The sequence below is a fragment of the Tupaia chinensis genome, unplaced genomic scaffold (genome assembly GCF_000334495.1).
Source record: "Tupaia chinensis unplaced genomic scaffold, TupChi_1.0 Scaffold140874_1, whole genome shotgun sequence".
Lineage (NCBI taxonomy): Eukaryota > Metazoa > Chordata > Mammalia > Scandentia > Tupaiidae > Tupaia > Tupaia belangeri.
This window is the reverse complement of record NW_006200742.1, coordinates 906,884-930,310: the sequence shown is the minus strand read 5'-3', so window position 1 is coordinate 930,310 and position 23,427 is coordinate 906,884. Positions and strand designations below refer to the sequence as shown.

At 34.9% G+C, this 23,427-nt stretch overlaps 2 pseudogenes; one reads left to right on the top strand and one right to left on the bottom strand.

Annotated features, from left to right (window-relative positions):
• Positions 1-1,228: 1,228 nt before the first annotated feature.
• LOC102485413 (protein transport protein Sec61 subunit gamma pseudogene) lies at positions 1,229-1,524 on the bottom strand (annotated as a pseudogene).
• Positions 1,525-14,221: 12,697 nt separating this feature from the next.
• The window catches only part of LOC102487927 (proteasome subunit alpha type-1-like), an 82,294-nt pseudogene continuing 73,088 nt past the window's right edge, over positions 14,222-23,427 (top strand).

Below are 23,427 nucleotides of genomic sequence, written 5' to 3'. Positions count from 1 at the left end.
TCTCTCTCTCTATATATATATATATATATATATATATATATATATATATATATACATATATATCATTTTGACATTTATTGCTACTTTTTTATTTAATTTGTTTTGTATTCTGTTCAACACGGTTTATTTTGGCACTTGCTCTGAACAAGCCAGTGTTAGGCAGGAGAGAAACCAAGAAGAATATTATATGTTTCTAATTTAACTTGAAGTAGAATGTCCCTGATGATAAAATTAGTTTCCCTGGGACTCTAAGCTGCCAATTAGTAACTGACTGAAATAGTTCATACTGTTTTCAGAGAGGTTCAATTGATAAATAAGGAATAGCTTAGAAGTAAGCAGGAAGCATCTGAATCAAGAGGCCATTTATAAGTCATTCTCTTACCCTCTAGGAATTTCTATTGGGCATAATATTTCATGTGAATTTCTGCCTAATATCTTCCCAATGGTGAGAAAATTACCTCTGGAAATTGGAGTATTATCTGGATTGCAGGTTTTCAATTCATTTTAATAGTAAAATTCATGAGGAACATGATTTTTTTTGATAGATTTAATTATGCATAGGCTAAATGTGAAATGAGTGTTCTATTATATTTTGTTGTTAATGTGATTAATTGGTGAATATTTAAGTAAAAATTGAAATACTTCCATATTATGAAAAGTTTGTTATGAAGTTAGATAAGGTTTAGTAAAATACAAGGTACCTTGAAATTCCTTTATGAATCTATTAGGAAAACAAATATATTTGCATAAAATTATGAATGTATTTATCAAGCTTAGTTTTAAAAGATATTATATAGTCATATTTTAAAATATCAAAAAATAAATAAATTTCCCTAACTAGGTTGGTACATAAGCAATTGTGATTTAGGTTTATAAAATTTAAATCATTATAACTAAGCTCGAGTGCATTTTTATTGATCAAATAAGAACCATTAGAATCAACTCATTTTTGCCAATAAGAATTAAGTTTGTGGGATCACCAGGTAGCATAGTGGTTGAGGTACTGGACTTCCTCAAGACTGACCATTGCTCAAGTCCCATACCTCACAGGTTAAAACTCATGCCGGACATGTGTGTTGTGTGCCCAAAATCCAGAGAAGAGGATGGAGAAGAAGAAATTGCAGCGTGGTCATCCTCCCTGGGAGCAGATATATTTTTTTTTTCTATTTTGAAGTTATTTTAATTTAGAAATAGAAAACATCTTGGAAGGAAAAAATACCACAATATTTAGAACAAATTTTTACTCCTGGGCTTCTCAAACTCTCATTGTTCACCAATCCCCAAGATGAAAAACACTCTTCAGTAAAGTATTCAGCCACCAACGATGATGTTATTAATAGGGATATGGATCAATTTCACAAAGAAACCAATGAATCCATTATAGCAAATCCTATTGCTGTTGCCATGGCAATCTTCTGGAATTCTTTTCTATCAGGTTTGGTGCATCTTTTTACCAGCGGAATCGAGTCCTTTACAAACTGCCGACTTGGCTCAACAAACTGGGTTACCTGATCCATGACTGCCTGACCCACTGCCGCGTAAGATACCAGGGACATGTAGCACAGGAGCAAGCCAACTCTTGGGAGCAGATTTTTCACTTTCTTTCTCTGTGTCTCTCTCTGTCTCTCTGACTAGTACAGATGCCCTGTATCAAAAATCTCTGTTAAAAAAAAATGTTTATTTTTTTTCTGTAGCATAAAAAAATCTGTGACAAATTCTTGGAAAGCATCTTCTGCAATGTGCTGGTTGTGGAAGCATTTTTTTTTTTGCATTTTTATTTCATTTTCTTTTATACATTCAATCACATTATTTAGCTTACAAAATGAATATTTCAATGGGTCAACATTTCTCCCTAGTTCAGTTGATGAAATGATAAAATATTGAGACCAGCAGTTAGCATAATGGCTGTCGCTGGACTCCCCTGTAGACGACCACAGATTGAGTTCCTGGACCAGGTGGCTTAAACTCACGCTGGGCACGTGTGCATGCGTGCCCAAGGTCCCAAGAGGAGAATGGAGGAGAAGCGTTTGCGGCGGGCCATCCCCCTGGGGGTGGTTTCTCGCTTTCTATCTCTATGTCTCTCTCTGTCTTTCTGGTGAGCACACACACCCTATAGCAAAAACCTCTCCCCCCACCAAAAAAAAAGAAAGAAATTATAAAATATCTTCAACAGATAATATCACATTTCTTTGTCCCATTAATGCTTTGCCTCCCTATTTTCTACTAAATGTGGAAGTATTTTCTTCCATCTAAAAACTGTCAAGATGCTTGAAGAAGTGGTAGTTGGTTAGCAAGAGGCCAGGTGAATATGACAAATGAGGCAAAACTTTGTAGCCCAATTGGTTCAACTTCCAGATTGTTGGTTATGTAATGTGAGTTAGAGTGCTGTTGTGGAGAAGAATTGTGCCTTTTCCATTGATCAATGTTGGCTGTAGGCTTTGCAGTTTTAGATGCATCTCCTCAATTTGCTGACCATACTTCTCAAATGTAATGGTTTCCCTGGGACTTTGAAAGCTGTGGTGGATCAGACCCTATCAAACAGTGACCATGACCTTTTTTTTTTTTGGTACAAGTTTAGCATTGTGAAATGCTTTGGAGTTTCTCAGTCCAACCACTGATTTGGTCATTGACAGTTGTATAAAACTCACTTCTTACTGCATGTCATAATCCAATCAAGAAATGGTTTATTGTTGTATAGAATAAGAGAAAAAAACTTCAAAACAATTTCTTTTTTGCGTTTTTATTCAGTTCATGAGGCACCTACTTTTGGAGCTTTTTCATCTTTCAAATTTGCCTCAAACATTTAATGATGATGTGATGGTCAACACTGAGTTCTTTGGTATCTTCTCATGTAGTTGTAAGAGTATCGGCTTCGATGACTATTCTCAATTAGTCATCAGCTTGTGATGGCCAATCACTATACTCCTCATCTTCAAAGTTTTAGTCTCTTTTGTAAAACCGTTTATTAGCAGTTCCTGGACCAAATGTGTTGTTGATGTTATGGGTTGCCTCTGCTGCTTTACAACTCATTTTGCACTGAAATAAAATTTCTTGAATTTTCTTTGACTAACATCATTTACGTAAGTCTAAAATACATATACAATGCATAGCAAGTAATAAGTCATTAGCGAAACAACATAAAGCAAGAAATATGCATTAAAATGATGTATAACATAATTACATTTATTGAAGAATTTATCCAATATCAATCACAAACTGCAGCAATGCATAAACCATAACGATTTTTGCACCAACCTAATCATCACAATTGCCATGTGGTATTGTTTCGAGTGATTGATTGTCAATAGATAATAAAACAATTTATACCATTTATGAAATGCACTATAACACACTTTACATGTATATTCTCTACTCATCTTAGTAATAATTCTAACAAAAAAATATACGTTTTGGCTTAGTCATGGTAGAGCATGCTGCTAAAGCTCTGTAGTCTATAGATGAGGGTCACATTGGAGATCAGGGCTTGATCCTCAGTCAAACCTAAATTCAGGGTATGGTGATGTGTAGCTATAATCCTAGCAACTTGGAGAGGCTGAGTCGAGATCCTACCTGAAAGAGGCAGTTGTAATATAGTGGGTTCATGTGGTCCCAGTACTTATGAAACTGAGACAGGAAATCATGACAGAGACCTTGTCTTAAAAACACAGCAATAATAATAATGAAATTCTAATAAATTTATTTTAAAAATACATTTTATGCTCCAGGGTATACAAATGGCAGTGATATCTCATAGGAGTCAAGACAAATGTAAGTTTATACTTTCCCTTCCACCAGGATGACAAATATAGGCTAATGTTTAAATCAACAGATAAACATTTACTCATAATTAATAATGCAACATAACTTTCAAGGTTAAAAATTTAATTTTGTATTTTGAACATTATCTCTTGAGTGTTATTTCTAACAGTTTACTTTCAGCAATTAGAAAACCTAATTAAATCATCAATTCAATTTAATCCTTTACTTGAACATCTGTTTAAAGATCTTTATTAGTTCAAATGGTCTGTGATAGTCCTAAATTTTGCTTGTGTCTTTTAGGAGAATTTTGAAATCTGCATCTTCTTTCATTTTCTAAATTAACATTGACTATTTTCAGCATACTTAACTTAAAAATAACATAAATAACATGTATCTTACGTGTTATAAAAAATAAAGCTACATCAACTTTAAAGACATCTAGCATAATATGAATACCATAATAAATTGATTCCCACGTCACCCATTCAAAAATACATGAATTTAACTACATATAAGCAATATCATATTTTTCCTTCTTCTTAATCCAAACTGAAACTTTGTACCGATTCACAGTAACTCTTCTAAGTCTGCATTACCCCCTTCTCACTTCCCTGGTCACCGGTCTTCTACTTTCTGTCTCTGAATTTCGCTATTGTAAGAACCTCGCATAAGTAGTCTCATACAATATTTGTCCCATTTTTGTCTGATTTATTTCACTCAGCATGGTTTCAATCTTTATGCTATAACATTTATCAGAATTCATTTCTCCAATTATTTTTAGTATTGCTATTATTCTCTAAATCCCATTTTAATTGAATAATATTCCATGAAAATGTGTATGTGTGAAGATTAAGCATGAAAGTCATGCATATTTTGCATATCTTTTATTTTGTGAATTGTATATCTTATATTTTACTTTATTCCTCTCAATATCTAAGCTAGTATAATAAAATAATAAGTAATTTAGAAGTTATTTCAGTAAACTGAATGTGTGCCAGGAATCTAGTTTGAAAAATACCAAATAATCTGTAGAAAAATTTATAATACCTAATCCTAATAAAGCTATTTATATGGTATTGTTTTTTTCATTACTTATAAAAAATTTTTCTATTAAGAAACAAACTTAATTAAATTCCAATATTATGTGATACAAGTTAAAATGATATTAAAGAGAAAACACAGAAATATTATTATTTCCCTTATATTCTTACACTTTAGAAACTTGTTTGTTTTCATCATTTTTTATTCAATGTAATATTGTTTTCTTCTGAATACTATTATTTTTAAAAGTTTGATTATTTTATCATCTTGATTTAAAAATGAAAAATTATTTCTCAGCTGCCTTTTAAGTTCTAGGAACTGCATTGCCACATTTCTAATCCATCTAAATTGGTGAATATTCAAACATTAGTTAGAAATTTAATTTGTGCTAATATATTTACTTATCTTAATATCTTATTGGATATTTTAGTCATGGGTATTAAGCTAAAAATATAAATTAAAAAAAATAAGTTACTTTAGAATACGCACAATGAATGCACAAATTTCCCAGATAGTTTGTCTGGGTAATCCACGAAACAAAAATAAAGTTCAAATGTTTTATGGACTTAAAATTTTCAAAATGAAAGTATAAATATTTCTATTTTTTGTGTGGGTGTGTATGTATGCCTCAAAGAGCCATTGTTATTTGGCTTACAAAATTGAAAGTAAAAAAAAATAATATTTAAAAATTTTTGAAGGAGAATAAAGGTATTTGCTAGCTCATAGCTAGGACACATATAATAAAAATCAGACCTTTGTACTCTCAAATGAGGAGAAAAAAATAGAGTTCAGGGAGGTTCAAGTGGCCATAATTTGTGGTGCAGGTTACCAGAAAAAAGGGAGTTACCTGAGAGAATATTCTGAGAACCTGCAGAAAGGTCTGCTAAGGTCTTTTGACTGAGTGTTGCTGTTTACCTACATTAAAAGCAACTGATCATACTGGAAGGGACCATCATAGAGCAGTAGACTGATGAACATATATGCAAAAATCCTCAACAAAATACTTCTATGTCAAATTCAATAGCACATTAAAAGAATTATTCACTATGATCAAGTGGGATTTATTCCTGTAATATAAAGATAGTTTAAATATGAAAATTAATAAATGTGATGCACCACACTAACAATATGAAAAGCAAAACCATATAATTATATTAAGAAAGGAAGAAAAAATATCTGACTAAATGTAATATCTTTTCATGGTAAAAAAAGATATAAAAGCGCTTATAAATTAGGTATAAAGTTATATATGACAAACCCACAGCAAGCATCATACTCATCAGTAAGACACTGAAAGATTTTCCTCTAAGGGATAGAAAGAGACTGGCCATCTTTATTATTCTTTATTTCTCAGAGAGATTTTTGCTATGGGGAACAGGCGCTTGCTGAGACACAAGAGAGAGAAAGTGAGAAATCACTCCTTGGGGAGGTGGTTATGCCGAAATCCCTTCTCCTACATTTTTCTCTCAGGATTTTGGTCATGCACTAATGTACACCTGGCATGAGTTTCAAGCCACCAGATCTGGGACTCCAATCACAGTTGGCCATGTGGGAGTCCAGCACCTTAACCAATACACAACTTGCTGGCCTCCAGAGTAGCCATCTTGATAGCAATAAATGAGATACAGATAAGACAAAAAGCAATAGTATCTGCCTGTATCTTGATAGCAATAAATGAGATACAGATAATACAAGAAACAATAGTTTCTGCCTGTATGAACAAGTTACCTATAAAATGGGCACCTGTCAGGAATCAAGCATTTTGGCATTAGGCTATTCACCAGGATAAAGCAATAGCCAATGAATGACATACTGTAAACAACCATGATCACCTCCTCTGGAGCCCCAACCAGGATATAGCTAGAATTTATAGCTACTTAGGGACCAGCAGTTAGCATAATGGCTATGTCGCTAGACTCCCAAGTAGTCCCCTATGGTTTGAGTCTTGGCCTAGAGGCTTAAACTCACACTGGGCATGCGTGTGCATACATGCCCAAGATCCAGAGAGGAGAAAGGAGAAGGGATTGCAGCATGGCCATCTCCCCTGGAGGATGATTTCTCTCTTTCTGTCTCTCTGACTCTGTCTGTCTTTTTGGAGAATACACGTGCCCTATAGAAAAAACCTTTCCAAAAAAAAAAGAATTCATAGCCACTTTACAGCGACCTCAAGACCAAGACCAAATTACAGGACAATTACAACATAAATTTAGTAAAGTTTCAGGATACAAATAAATATACAAAAATTAGTTGTGTTTCTATAAACTTATAGAAAACTATATTAAAAAGAATTCAAACAAATAATCCCATTCACAACAGCAACAATAACAGCAAATATTATAATTATAAGGCATTAGTGAAGGAACTGAAGGAAATACAAATAATGGACGTATCCTTGATTCATTGTTGAGAATTATTTTATTTTTTTATTCATCACAGAGCACGTGTGTTTATGAGAGACTGAGAGAGAAAAGCAAATGACACTGAGCTTGTCTATAACACAATTACTTTCCTTCAATCTTCCAGCTCTCTAGCACACTGACACACACACACACACACACACACACACACATACACTATGTTCAGGATAACCAGGCTGGTGACTTGAACCATGGCAATCATATGGTTTCCATTTCTGCAGTCCAGTTTGCTACCAATTGCACCAAACAGGCTGGAGCATGGATTAGAATTAATATTGTGGAAATGTTTATGCTACCCAAAGCAATCTATATACTCAATGCAATTCCTATCAAAATTCCAATGACATTTTCCACAGAAATAGGAAAATAATATTTATAAAAAGCTTAAATGTTGTATGGAACCACAAAAGACCCCAAACAGCTAAAGTAATATTGAGCAAAATGGACAAAGTTGCAGGCATAACACCACTCAATTTTAAATATACCTCGCAGCTATAGTAATCAAAACAGCATGGTACTGGAATAAAATCTGGCACATAAACTAATGGAATTCAGTAGAGAGCCCTGAATTAAACTGATGAGTTTATTGTCAATTGATTTCCAATAAAGGTGTCGAGAACACACAATGGAAAAAAGATGATCTATTTAATAAATGGTGTTGAAAAACTGCAATTGTACATACAGAAGAATAAAATTAGACCAGTATTTCTGAAAAAATTCTCTCAAAATGAATTAAAGACATAAACCTAAGACCTGAAATTGTAAAATGACTAGAAAAAAAATAAAAACATATGGGGAAATCTCAATAAAATTGGTAAATGCAAAGAGTTTTTAAATGAGATTCTAAAAATATAGGCAACAAAAGCAAAAATCAGCAAATATGATTACATCAAACTTAAAGGTTCCAAATGGCAAAGGAAACATTAAACAAAATTTAAAAATTGTCACCTATGGAATGGGATAAAAGATTTGCAAACCATATGTCCAATAAGAATTTAATATCCAAATTACATAAGGAAACCATATATTTTAGTAGTAATATTAAGTAGCTCGATTATGTAACAGAGGACCTGAATAGACATTTCTCAAAAGAAGACATATGAAATATATATTAACAAGTGCTCAACATCATTAATTATCAGGAAATTGAAAATTAAAGCTATAATTACAAAAACTACAATGAGATATCATCCCACATCTGTCAGGTTATTTTGTCATCAATAGGAACACAATTAATTTTTCTATTCTATTTTTGATGTACATAAGTTTCTCATTCCCCTTAATATTTGTCTTATAAAATGTCTCTATATACCTCCATGTTTATGCATATTCTAACTTTTAACATCTACTTATCTACACACACACACACATACATATACACATAGCCAGCATTGTAGAAATTTAGATACCAACAATACATACACTTAAAAATTTTATTTTTCACAAGGCAGTTTATGAAAAGAAAAACTAATTCACTGGGAGAATAAATATAAATTACTTAATAAAACCTAGCTATTTCAAAAAATGTCATATGCACATATTTACTATTTTTGGCAATATTATCATATTTACTATTTTAACAATACTACCATTGTTTTGTTGATGGAAAAAATCAGCTTTGCAAAAATAATAATAAATGTGGTTTCTTTCTAAGCCTGAATTTGTGTGACCTAGGCCATAGAGAAAGCAAAATATGCCTCTCCTCCAAAGTGTTCAGGTCTAGTGGTTCCTTTTATTTGGTTTTGAGAGTGAGAGAATTTAGTGAATAGTTTTCTATTGGCCTGGCCCAAAGTTTTGGGAAGGAGTTAAAGAGTGTACTTTAACAGAGCTAAGGGGGTTTGTATGAAGTCACAAGATACTGTCCCAAGGACAAGATACTGTCCCAAGGATGTTGGAAGAGTCTTGTTATCAACCAGTCAAAATAATTTGTTAATGATTGTGGGTGTGACTCGCCCATTACAGGGATGTAGAAAGATTTTTGTTATCAAATGGGCCAAGATATCCTGTTAATGTCTATGGGTGTGATGCACTCCAGGCCCTATGGAAGGGATTTTAGAAATAGGAAAAAGCAGTCAGACTTTTGTCCTCAGTTTCTTGTGGCTTACCTATTGAGGACTACATTTTAAAAACTTGTTAAAAGTTTCTTGTTTTGTTTTTTGTTTGTTTTTTATCATAGTCTTTCTGATTGGGGTTAGGTGGTATCTCATTGTGGTTTTGATCTGAAGATAACTTTATAGTACTATCAACTGGACCAGGAGAAATGTACACATATTGGAATATTCACTTTGCAAGCTAAATAACGTGATGAATGTATAAAAGAACTTGAAATAAAATTTAAAAAATAAAATCTATAAAAAAAAACTTGTTAAAGTTTTCCATAAGGCAAGCATTGATAATACAGGTTTCTCTTATTGTGTAGACAAAAATACTAATACTAACATATAAACATATACATCAAATATCTTCAAGTTATTCTCTATATAGTTTTCTGAAATTTGATCTCTTTTGTACTTATCTTTCTTTCCAACGAATATCCCTCTACAAGTGTGATGCTCAGAGGTCCAGAGGAGTGTTAAAATTTCCAGTAGCTTAGAAGGTAGAGGTTTGGTCATTGGTTACTTCAACATCTCAGTTTTTAATACTGCACCAGTTTAAAAGCTGCTGATGTAAAATTGGAACAGTCTGAATTTGAATGACAAAAATCCCAGATTATTTTTTCATTCATTTGTTTAATTAATAAATCACTCATGTATTAACTATTTCTTAGAAGACTCTGTGCTAAAATATAGGACTCTTAAATTAAGTAACTACATTGTATCTATCTTAGAAAAAACATACATTTAGGAGAAACCATAAGCATGATATTAGCAAGGACTATAGAATTATGTAGGTTCCATCATAAAGCCAGACACAGATTACAGTGTTAGTACTTGACATAGTTTGAAAAATTCTGCCTACAAATACACATTAAAAAGAGGAAAGCAGGGTTCAGATGAACCAAACCTCATATTTTTAATATTTCACTTTATTATTTGAGAAGTAGTCATCAAGCAGTTTCAGTTAAGGAAGGAAAACAATCTGATGATCATGAAACCAAGCAAAACAAAACAAGACAAAATCAAACAAACATTCTCTGGCTAGCAATGCTATAGAGACTATATTAGAAGTGGTAAGTGTGAGTGAAGGAAGGTATTTCAGGAATAATATCATCAGTGTAAAAATAAATAACAAAAAAAATTTAGAAAAATGGCAATGGGAATTTTTAAAAATCATCCGTTTTACAAAGATAATGTGAGAAAATGAGTATGTCCATATGACCCATTCAATTGGAAATTGCAAAAATAAATAAATAAATAAATAAATAAATATTAAAAAAAAAAAACAGATTTAAAGGATGACTTTTAGGCCTCTAACTCTTTTGGTATCACCATGGAAGAGGATAAAATTAATTAGATTTGTCAAGGAAACAAGATTGCCTTTCAAATTCTGAATGTGTCTTAAACATTGCATTTTTAGTATTCATTGGCTTGTGAACACTCCGAATGTAAGGTTTTCCTGAATCAGGCTGAACTCCTGAAATCAATAAAAACCCTTCAGGTTATTTTATATAGGAGAATATATAAATTAAATGCTTTTAAAAGTAGTTATTTATGTGTATATGCACTTTTTTTTTAACATCAATACCTAAATTCAGAAAAGTAACTGCTTTAACATTTATTTGTGACACATACAATAAAGAAACGTATTTTGCACATAGTAATATTTTATTATGGAATAATTTCACTTAGTCTAGCAGAAACTAAGTATGTATCATGTTGAAAATTTATATTCATAATTTATACACTTAGCGGCAAATAAATTTAAGAAATAACATAATATAATGAGGAAAATATACACATATTCTTAAAAAAAAACAAAGACACTTCAGAAATTTTACATACCATAAATTCTATTTTAAGTCTTTTTTATGTTATGAATGACATATAAAAATATTTTATGCTTTACCAAAATTTATTCTAGATCACGTAGGCCATATATTTTTCAAAATATAAGATAAGAATTATTAGTTATAGAACAGATGAACTTCAGAAATGGCTATGTAAAATAAAACAGGTTTTTCCACTTAATTTTATTATTATTATTATCTTAAAAAAATGTATTGTAGGACTTGTGCACTCACCGAAGAAAGACATAAAGAGAGAGAGAAAGTACGAAAGCAAGGTTTGGGACTTAAAACCTGACCACCTGTGTGGGAGTCCAGTGTCTTAACCACCATGCTGCCTGCTGACCACAAGCAGAATTTTTTTAAAAGGAAAAAAAAATAACCTAGAAAAATGAGATGGTATAATAAAAGTATGTTTTTTGTATAAACAGGTTAACAGAATTCATATTGTAATATTACTTGAGTAGGATTAAAATTAATTTAGTCCTAAGCCAGTCCTGTGGCCCAGAGGTTAAGGGAGCTGGACCTCACATGGCTGACTGTGTCTTGAATCCCAGCCCCGATAATTTGAAAAAACATGGTGTGTGTATATGTGTGTGAATGAGGTGTATGTGTGAATGTGTGCCCCTAGTCCTGATAAAATGGACAAATGGTGGAGAAGGGATTGTGGTGTAACCATATCCCCCTGGTGGGTACTTTTTCTCTCAGTAAAATTCCCTTTTTCTCTTGACATGATGTCTCTTTGAGTCTTACTCGGAACCCATGACACTACCTTAGCCAAATCTTAGTGAGATAGGAGTTAGACCCTACTTACAGGTAGATAGAGTAAGGGCCCCAAAAGGAAGTCACTGTTTTGTCTTCTTAATGAAATTTCTAAATGTTTTCCTTTATGTTCTGATTAATATACAATATATATACTCCTTTTACATGTTTCTAAAGAATTTATGGCTCCTTTCTAATAAGGCAGAAGCTAGGGATATTGAGCACACAGAAAGGGTAAAGGCCCAAGATGGAGTCACAGTGGCTAAGTTTTCACAACTAAAAAGCTAGCTGCATTGAGACTCACAGGAACTGGGGAGAGATTTCTCACTTTCTATCTCTTTGTCCCTCTCTGTCTTTCTGGTGAGCACACATGCCCTACAGCAAAAACTTCTCCAAAAACAAACAAATAATAATAATTTTTACTTTCCTCTCCTGTAGAGGGCACTGCAATATGGGAGCCATCTTAAGAGCTATCTGCCATCTTAAGAAACCTTTGGGTTTCATGTCCCTGTTGAGCAAACAATAACAGTGATGGTTCTAACCAGTACCGGAAAGCCATATCAGACTCCTGATTGGCTCCTTCTGAATCATCATGCTGATTGGTCACCATGAGGGACACTTGCCAATTGGTTGAGCCAGAATCCCTCATTTGCATTTGATTGTCAGTAGTTGCATAATTGCCTTCTCCCAATAACATATCCGCTGTCCAGCCATTGTTGGCCTGGGCATTACGGTGTGCGGTCTCCCTGCAATTTTTCACATATTCTGATTTCCAAAGTAAGTAATCCCCTCCAGAGAGCATAGCATGGGCCAATGTTTGCCAGTCTATTGGTGTAAACCAATTTTCTGTCACCAAGTCAACTATGACTAAAGTATATGGAGCTGTAGCTCCATATTGAGCAACTGCTGTTTTAATTTCTTTTATAATGTTAAAATCAAAGCCCTTATGATGGGGCCATGCTTGTCCTTGTTGATCTATGGTCTCTGTTACTGGGAAGGCGTTTTGTTCCTCAAGGTTCATCAATGGTTGTGGTATCTGAACTGGTTTAATTTTTGTGCCAGGGTAAAAGTGGGCTGGTAGTGATTCTGCAAGGAATCTGTACTTTTAGATTTACCCACTCTCAGTTTTTCCAATTGTGATATTAAGTCTTGATGTTTCTTTTCTAATTGAATTTGTTCCTCAAGTTGCTTAATTTTATTCAAAACCTCTTCCCTAAGATCAATAACCAGCATCACCAGATGTGATCGAATTGTAAGATGGCAGTCATTTTTCTTCAGGCAGCCATTTTGAATTATTGTATCTGGCAGCCTGTGTTTCTAAAGTTTCTTCTTCAGAATCAGTTAATTGGTCATCTAAATGAGCTTTAAGTTCTGTAAGAGATGGGTATAATTTTTTCTGAGGCTTTTTTAAGTTTGTAACTTCCTCATTGACTCTCCGTTTTTTAATTTGTTTTGGTCTGACATCCGATTGTTTATTAAGATCTGTTACTTCTTCCTCACTGTCTAAAGAAATTAAATCTTTTTCTTTTTTGGTGCCAGGTTCTATTTTAGTTTCTATGGCATCTTCACTATCTGTCTGAGTTTTATTTCTTTGCATTATTTGTTCTCCTTCTGCAATGACTGCCACGATTTTAGGGTCAGTTGGCCGGAACCTAATGATCTCATCCATTAGGTTCCAATAAGAGAAGGTTATTACTGGGATCTTTTTCGGTACAAAAGTGACATAGTAATCTTTTAAAGCATCATCTACCCTCTTCCACCTTTGTTCATCAATAGTATCTTCTTGGGGAAACCAGGGACACACCTCTTTTAAGAAATCAAAAAAAAGAAAGTAATTGTTTGATCTTAATTTTAACTCCACATGTCTTGAGGGCTTCAGTAAGCCTATGAACAAATAATTCATGTTCACTCATTTCTTGTCCCATAATCACTCTTATTACTTATAAGTAACCGTTGTTACTTACCAGGATGATTCTCTGCCATCCTGTTCTGTTTTCCACTGGTCAGCCTTTCTTCTCTTTCGGTGCTCCTCACTGGATCCCTCTTATTCAGGTCCCTGTTCGGGCGCCACATGTCCCAACCCACAGGACAGTCCAACAATAACCTGGGGGAGGGAGTGAAAAAAGGGACACACAGGTAGAAACACAAAGTAGAGACAAGACAAGGTAATGATCAAGTCTTGTTTATTGTGAAAGAATGGCAAGCTTATACACAGGCTGGTGAGCATTGATTAGTTGCCTGAAATGCAAATGAGGTATCACAGACGGACCAATCATTGGTGCCCTGGAAATTGCCCTAAATGCAAATGAGGGATTCTGGCTCGACCAATTGGCGAGTGTCCCTCATGGTGACCAATCAGCATGAGGATTCAGAAGGAGCCAATCAGGAGTCTGATATGGCTTTCCGGGGCAGTTAGACCCATCACTGTTATTGTTTGCTCAATGGGGAAGTGAAACCCAAAGGTTTCTTAAGATGGCGGATAGCTCTTAAGATGGCTCCCGTATGCAGTGCCCTCCACATTCTCCTCTCTGTGTCCGGGCCTCTAATTTTTCAAGAGTGAAGAACAAGAACCAACATGAGTGTTGGGTCTGATCTCCCAGCACTCTCGTCTCATTAGTACTAGTTTAGTGAGAGGGAGCAGAGTAATATTTAAAGTCTGGTTTGTGGTGAGCCTTTTGATGTAGAGGCATGATTAAATTGCTTAAGGATCATGATATAATAGTTTAGGACTGGTGGATACAATAAGGAAAGGATTTTGTTTTAATGGGTCTGAGCATTTTTGTCTGTGATGTGTTCTATAGCTGACTAATCTTTCAGAAAGTTCTTAGAATTACCAATGACTATCTTTCTCAGCAAGAGTTTTCAGAAACAGTAAAATCAATTTGATGAAGATAGTAGAACAGTAAATTTATGTTAATGCAGAAATCTGTGTGGATATGGTTGATTTTAGTTCTCACCATGCTTTCAGAGTAAATATATTTCTGTAAAATAAACTTTCTGCTTAGAATCAATGCCTTGGAATCAATTTATGAAATCACTAAGTCACTGTAAAATCTCTACCCCAGTTTGGCATGCTCATCATTTTTTGTACATTGATTTTATCCATGCCTTTATACCATGTAGGCCTTTATGCTCTTTGTACCATATCTAGGGCCAGGGAGGCAGAAGCATTATGTGTGGGGTGTGTGTGTATGTGTGTGTGTGTGTGTGTCTGCATGTGTCTGTGTGTGATCAGAGTCATAGGGATGAGGAGGGAACTGCTAGAAAAGCTAGCCTCTGTCAGCCCTTGTCTGCAAAGACTTTTACATATATTTAGGATATATGTTTTATTACCCATCAACAACATTGTGAAATGGCTTCTATGATGATACCCAGGCTCTTGGTGTTTTAGAGAAAGAATTGAATGAAATACACCAATAGTGAAAGGAAAAAGTAGTTTATTAAGCAGAAGCAAAAATCCACTCCTGAGCAGTAGGAGTGGGCCTAAGCCTCCTGAACAAGAGCAGTTCAAAAGGCCCCAGCAGTTACATTTTGTGAGGTTTATACTCTTTTAATCTAGGTAGTGTCAGGCTAGGCTCATTGTTCTCATCACATTGGCACTATCATATGTGGATGGCTCACTGATTCAACTCACTGGCTATGTCAAATGTGGCTTAAGATTATCTGGGCATCCCTCACTGGAAATCTCCTACCTATGTTACCTTGGTTGGGGTGTTTTCTGCCCTGATTGGTTTTCTATCTAGCCACACAGGTAGATGTTTCAGCCTCCTTACCCACTTCCATTCACTGGCTTTCTTCTGTCTCAATAATATTCTTTTTTTATTTCTTTTTGGAGAGGTTTTTGCTATAGGGTGCGTGCGCTTGCCAGAAAGACAAAGAGAGACAGAGAGATAGAAAATGAAAAATCATCCCCTAGGGGAAATGGCCATGCTGCAATCCCTTCTCCTTCATTCTCCTCTTGGGATCTTGGGCATGCACATACATGTGCCTGGCATGAGTTTAAGCCACCGGGTCCGGGACCTGAACTGTAGTCAACTACATGGGAGTTCAGTGACAAAGCCATTACGCTAACTGCTGGTCCATCAACAATATTCTTAATGTTCACTTTGCAGATGCATGGTAGGTGCTTAATAAAATTAATTGAGAAAACAAATTTAGTTTATTCAGAGAAGACCCCAGCTCTGCTTGTGATTACCTGGGGAAACTTAAATAAGTTATATAACATTATTACAGTTGTAGAAACATTAGTAAAAGTAATAGATAATAAAACTTAAACCTTAATTTTAGACAGCTGATGTGGCGGGAATGTGTGTCCTCAAAACTCATGTACTGAAACCTGATGAACTATATAATGCTGAGAGGTAGAGACTTACTAGGTTATAGTGATAAAGGGTGGGGCCTCTTGGAAGTAATGAAGCATTTTGGCGAGAACTCCATAATTGCATACCCTTGGGTTTAAAATGATATACAACAGGGAACCAGCAGTTAGCGTAATGGCTATGTCACTGGACTCCCACATAGTCGACCGTGGTTCACGTCCCGGACCTGGTGGCTTAAAACTCATGCGGGGCGCGTGTGCGTGCACGCCCAAGATCCCAAGAAGAGAATGGAGGAGAAGGGTTTGCGGCATGACCATCCCCCCTGGGGGGTGATTTCTCACTTTCTGTCTCTATGTCTCTCTCTGGTGAGCGCATGCACCCTATAGTGAAAACCTCTCCAAAAAAAAAATGATATACAACAGAGAAACATACAACTTGCTTGGGTGCCATCATGCCATGTGATGTCCTGCTCTGCCTCAGGACTTTACAGAGAGCCCCAGCCAGCAAGAAGATCCTCACCAGCTATGGTTTCTGGACTTTGGAATTCAAAGTCTTTCAAATTTTACCCTACAGTATCTGCTCTTGCTCCTTTATTATAAATCTCAACTGTTATTTTTAATCCCTTAAATTTTATCATTCAGTAGGTTTAGTCTTATTGTTTACATAGATTCTCTAAGAGTGCTCATCAACCAGGTAGGCATCCTAATGATTATAAATCTAGAGCCTCATAGTAGTTAACAATTACAATGGCCACAAAATCCACTTGATTTTGGGAAGTTTCATGAGAAATCTATGAGTGAACCTTCAAAAAGCCTTATTGTGTACCCTCAAAACAGAAAACGTTGAATACTCTACAATATTTTACAAACAATACATATACATTTGGATATATTTTTCTCTTCTTGAGGTCCCATAAATTTGCCAAAGTACCAAGGGTTGCCAGGACTACTCATAACGTAGGACAATAGCAGCCTAATACCATTCTCATTTTCCTGGCGAAAATTTGTAGACATTGGACTCATAAATTGAGTAGCCTTTGATCCTTAAGAGTAGCTGATTATACCTGATTCCATGCAAATTTTCTTCATAAATGAAACTCCAGAGAAGACTTTGGATGCATATTCAATATGTTAAGTTATATCTTGACAAAGCAAGAATAAGACCTTTTTTTTCCCATGTAATTTGCTAGAGGGTACATGCATTCACTGGAAAGAGACAGAGAGAAAAACACAGAAAGAGAGAGAGAGAATAAGAAATAAGAAAGCATTTCCCCTCTCCAATGATCATGTCACAATCCCTTCTCTTTCATTCTCCCTTTCAGGATTTTGAGCATGCACATACACACACCCAGCATGTTTCTCAAGCCTTGAGTCCAGAACTTGAAACTCATAGTGGGTCATATTAGGTCTAGCTGCTTTAACTACCATACCACTAGCTAGCCAAAAATATTTTTTTCTTTCTTTTTTTTTTAAAGAGGGATCTTTGCTATAGGGTGCAGCATGCTTTCCTTGGAGAGACAGAGAAATAGAGAGAGATAAGTCATCCACAGGGGGGATGGCCACTCTTCATCCCTTCTCTTTAATTCTCCTTTCAGGATTTTGAGCACATGCACATGTGCACCTGGCGTAAGTTTAAGCCGCTAGATCCAGGACTTGAACTGTGGTCGGCCATGTGGGAGTCCAGCAACATAATCTGTTTACCCCCAAAATGTGTTCTTAAAAAGACTTAAAATGTCTTTGATATTAATACAGTTCCATTAAAAAAATATTGGTAGTTTCAGAACCATCAGAGGCCAGTGAGAATTATGTCATCAAAAATATTTTATTTTGTTCAAAAAATATACTTTAGTAAATTATGAATTTCATAGCTTGATAAAAACTTTCTTTGAATATCCAAAAAACATAAAATTAACACTAACAAAATGTATTTCAACCATAAAACTATGATAAAGTTTTCCAAATCAGTTCCTTCAGCCCTATGCATTTCATTTTTATTATGCTAAATTTTAGGTAAATAGTTTTATGAAGATATCTGCTTCATAACTAAGAACTATAGAAACCTAGACTTGGTCTATAGCCTCAATGTTTTCTACACCATGTTAGCTCAGAAACCATAATTTTAAATAGGAAAAATATTGAGATATAGTATACAGTTATTTGGAACTATGTTTTAACAGTCATAAATATCAACTAAATTTAAAATACAGTATAAGCATATGAATCTTTATAAAACCTCATGGGTAAGTCTAATGTGCAGTTGAACCTGGTGGCTTAGAAGTTACCAGATTTAAATACATGAGTTATGTTTCAGACTAAACATTTTAAATAATAACCTAAATTATGATTAGTGCTCTAGTACATTCTGTTGCTAATAACTGAAATGTCTGAATCTGGGTAACTTTTAAAATACTGATTTGGGGGCAGCAGGTGGTGGGGTGGTTAAGACACCAGGATCCCATATGGCTAACTGCGTAGTTTGGTCACAGACCCCAAGGTTTGAGGAATACTCCATGCATGGTGCATTCATGGCCAAAATCCCAGATAATAGAGCAGAAGGGACTGTGCACTGTGGCATGGCCACCCCCTGGGAGGTGATTTTTTCATTTCCCCTTTTCTCTGTCTCTCTGGCGAGCCCATGTGCTCTATAGCAAATTAAAAAAAAAAAAAAAAAAAAAAGGACGTTTCGTTCAGTTCCGTTTTAGAGGTCAAAGTCAAAGGATCATAGCTGGTAAGGATTTTTTCGTTGGTTCATGGTATAGCTGAGGACATCAAATGGTCCTCGAGGAAGCAGAAGCGCATGTGTCTATGTCCTTATAAAATCACGAGTATACAATTATGGAGGCTCAACCTAATACCTAATCTCTTCTCAAAGGTCTCGCCTCTTAATCCCATAATTGATTTGTCTCCATCTTTTCAACACTATTGCAATCAGTCACCCAATTTTAACACAATTCATCACAATGTACTAGTTTAATACCTGTTTCTAAATAATTAAGGATCATGATGAAGTTTGCTATTATAAACCAAGAAGATGAAAAATGAATGGGATAAATAATTGCAATATTCTAAATTTCTTGTTTCAGTTTCTGAAAATATCAAGGATTTCCCTCCATGGGATATTAAATTCTTTCCGTTTTCCCTGCTACCCTTGTTTTACATTCTCAAAATAAGAAATTGAAAATAAAAGGAAAAAAAATACATAGATTTCTAGTAAAATAGACATTTGAGATTCTCCCCCTCCCCACTATAGGGCATGTGTGCTTGCCAGAGAGACAGAACAACAGAAATTAAGAAATCATTCCCAAGGGGTGATGGCCATGCCAAAATCTCTTTTCTTCCATTCTCATTCGGAACATACAGGCACATATACCCAGCTTGGGTTTCAAGCTATGGGGTCCCAGACTCATACCACTGTCAGCCATGAGGGAGTCCAGTGCCTTAGCCACTATGCCACCTGCTGGTCCCCAGATATTTGGGATGTTAAAAAAATACTTACTTAGTTGGCTGAGTAATGTTGTTATTTTCTTTCTCTTTATTTTAAAATTCGACCAGAGAGAGACAGAGTGTGTGTGTGTGAGAGAGAGAGAGAAAGTGAGAAAGCAAGCCTCCAGGTCCAGGACTTGAACTGGTATTGGTCATGTGGGAGTCCAGCGACCTTAACCACTTCACCACCTGCTGGCCCAATGGTGTTATTCTTTAAAGTAGAACCAAAGGTTATGATGAGATCTCAGCTTGTTTGAGAATCACTTTGGTTCAAAATTTATATATAAATCTAATGAATCATTAGTAAGTAAATAGCATAAACTTGTACCTATTAAGACTCTTGACTTAGGGACAGATTAACTTATAAATTAATAGCAAATTTTATAAGGTAGTGATAAATAAGAGATTGAAAGATATTAAGGTACAGGGGTCGGCAGCTGGTGTGATGGTTAAGGGTGTTAGACTCCCACATGGCCGACAGTTCAAGTCCCAGACCTGGTGACTTGCTTTCTCACTTTCTCTCTCTTTCTATCTCTCAGGTCAAATTAAAACATAAGTAAATAAATAAATAAGTAAATAAAGTTAAATAAAATAATTTTTTATTAAAAAAGAAAGATATTAAGGTACATAAAAATAAGAAACATAAAGTTCAGTGTGTTCCTTCATGACTGTTTAAAAATAAAGCTTAGCTGTTTCCATGGAAATACTGTAAAAAAATCAAATTCTTATAAACAATAATAAAATTTTAATCATTTTGATGTAGTGGTTATGGTACATCTTCCTTAACATACACATCTGTTGCAATTCCTATCAATTTTGGGCACATAGTTATAATATCATGCCCAATTTAGGAACTTTCTAAGGCTATCAGATCAAGAGACCTAAAAAGGCAGTGTGTGAATGTTAAGATTTAATGTCCTTTGCCACTGGGAATTCTTGGAGCTCAAAGTAATAATGTCTTCCACATTAATGTGCAGTGAAATGAATGCCGCATTAATCTTCATAGAAAGTTCCATTTTTTTTTAGAGGATAAAGAGATAACATCAACTGTACTAATACAAATAAATTGGAAAACATTAAGAGATTGTATTTTGTATATTTTTAATATTGTAGTTGTCATATTTTTCCCATTTTGCACTGTTACAAGCTAAAATGTTGACTAACCTTCAGTTTCACATTATGTTTTTAAATGAAATTCTCTTTCTTTTTAACCTAGAATGCATATATGTGCCTATATAAGTATACTATTATATTCTATTGGCTTTGTTTTTTTTTAATTTGCCAGGGGTCATATGCACTTGCCAGACAAAGACTGAGAGAGAGAGCAAAAGAGGGAAAGCAAGAAAGCAACCCTCCTTAGGGTAAGATCACACTACAATTCCTTTTCCTCCATTCCTCCTTCCTTTCTGGATTTTTGGAATACATGTACATGCATCCAGACAGTCTTTCAAGCCCCAAGGTCCAGGACTGGTACTGAGTGGTTGGCCACGTGGGATGAAGCAATCTTAACCACCAGGACAGGGGCTAACCTGGCAAATTATCTTTTTAAATAATTATTCTATTTAATCTTACTTGTTTATTTATTTTTAATTTGATCAGAGAGAGGCAGAGTGTGTGTGTGAGAGAGAGAGAAAGAGAAAAGGAGAGTGAGAAAGCAAGCCACCACGTCTGGGATTTTAACTGCAAATAGCAATGTGGGAGTCCATTGCCCTTAACCACCATGCCACCTGCTGCCCCCACCCCCTGCAAATGTTTTAAAGAGTAATTTATTGACTATTTGCTTTATTTTAGCTTGTTTGGGGTTATTATTAAATGATAGTGGAAAGAAGAATATTAATGCTTTATATTTTAAAATTTTTTATGCATTCTAAATTACGATTTAGATTTTAAAGTCAGTGTTACATGCTTATAAGTAATGGCTTCTTTTTGGCTGCAAATATCTCTATTTTGGGGGGAAGGATATCTATTAAGGCTTATCATTTTAAAATGCATATTAGAAAATAAACAAGGGCACAAATATTTCCTCTATGTTATCTTTCTACTAAGTCCTTAAAACTGTTTTGTGTTCCCAGGTTTAAATTCTGGAGGTACAGAATGCATTTGACTCTGTGATAAGTAAATTTCCTTGTGAGGTGTCTGTTCTTAACCTCTTTATCTTTTGAGAAGCTAGCAGATGGAAAGTTCTCTTCTGAGAGAAGATTTACAAATAATTCATTCCTTCTTATTTGGTTTTGTGTTCCCAGGTTTAAATTCTGGAGGTACAGAATGCATTTGACTCTGTGATAAGTAAATTTCCTTGTGAGGTGTCTGTTCTTAACCTCTTTATCTTTTGAGAAGCTAGCAGATGGAAAGTTCTCTTCTGAGAGAAGATTTACAAATAATTCATTCCTTCTTAACAAATAAGTTCTAAAATAACCCTAACTGTCATAAATCTATACTAGTTGCTTGACCATGGAATTTGTTCCAACTTGAAAACTAATTATGGGGAACCAGCAGTTAGCGTAATGGTTATGTCGCTAGACTCCCACGTAGTCGACCGCAGTTCGTGTCCCGGACCCGGTGGCTTAAAACTCATGCCGGGCGCGTGTGCGTGTGTACCCAAGATCCCGAGAGGAGAATGGAGGAGAAGGGATTGTGGCATGACCATCCCCTCTGGGGGCTGATTTCTCGCTTTCTGTCTCTATGTCTCTCTCTGTCTGTCTGGCAAGCACACGCGCCCTATAGCGAAAACCTCTCAAAAAAGAAAAAAGAAAAAAACCTAATTATGGGTTATTATCTGTTGATGATAACTTGTATAGTATCCTGAACTGGACTGAAGGTGTGAAGAGTATTTGGGTCGGGTAAATTCACTTTTCAATGTAAATGATGTATACCGATTGGATATGTAAAATAAATTAAAAGATAAAAAAAAAGCCTTTACAAATATCAACTAATTATGGGGGGATCAGCAGCATAATGACTATGTCACTGGACTCGCACATGGCCAACTGTGATTCAGGTCCTGGACCTGGTGGCTTGAAACTTAGGCCGGATGCATGTGTGTGCATGCCTAGGATCCCAGAAGGAGAATAGAGAAGGGCTTGTGTCTTGGCCATTCCCCCGAGGGGTGATTTCTGACTTTCTGTCTCTTTGTCTCTCTGTATCTCTATGGTGAGCAAATGCATCCTATAGCAAAAATTCTCTCTCTAAACAAAAGACCCAATTATGGAAACGTTTTATTAGAAGCACAGTAGTGAAACCACATAATTAGTGATTATTCTGAGAAAATCTTATGGAATTTGATTTTTGCTCTTTTAAAACTATTATTTCTATGCTCAGACAAATTAGAATCAGCAAAAGCATCCTTTAAAATGTGAGATATTGCTGTTATGAGATAATCTTGTATATTTTAAATCTTTTTTTTTCTTTACCCTCCAGGTGTTATATTTCTAAAATCTTTCCTTGGGGGCACACAATTGGATTAAATCAACATTAATTGCCACATTCAAATAATTTAAACTATTTTTAATAATTTTGCCATTACCTAGGAGAATAATGCCTAATACTTCAACTTTAATTAAATCAATTTCATGAAAAGATTTAATAAATACAGAGAGAGTACATGGCCTTTTTAGTAATGTGCCCAGGATAGCATAATGCTATTTTGATACATATGTTTTCAATTGCAAATTCTGTTTTCAAAATGTCACAAACTTATAATGAGT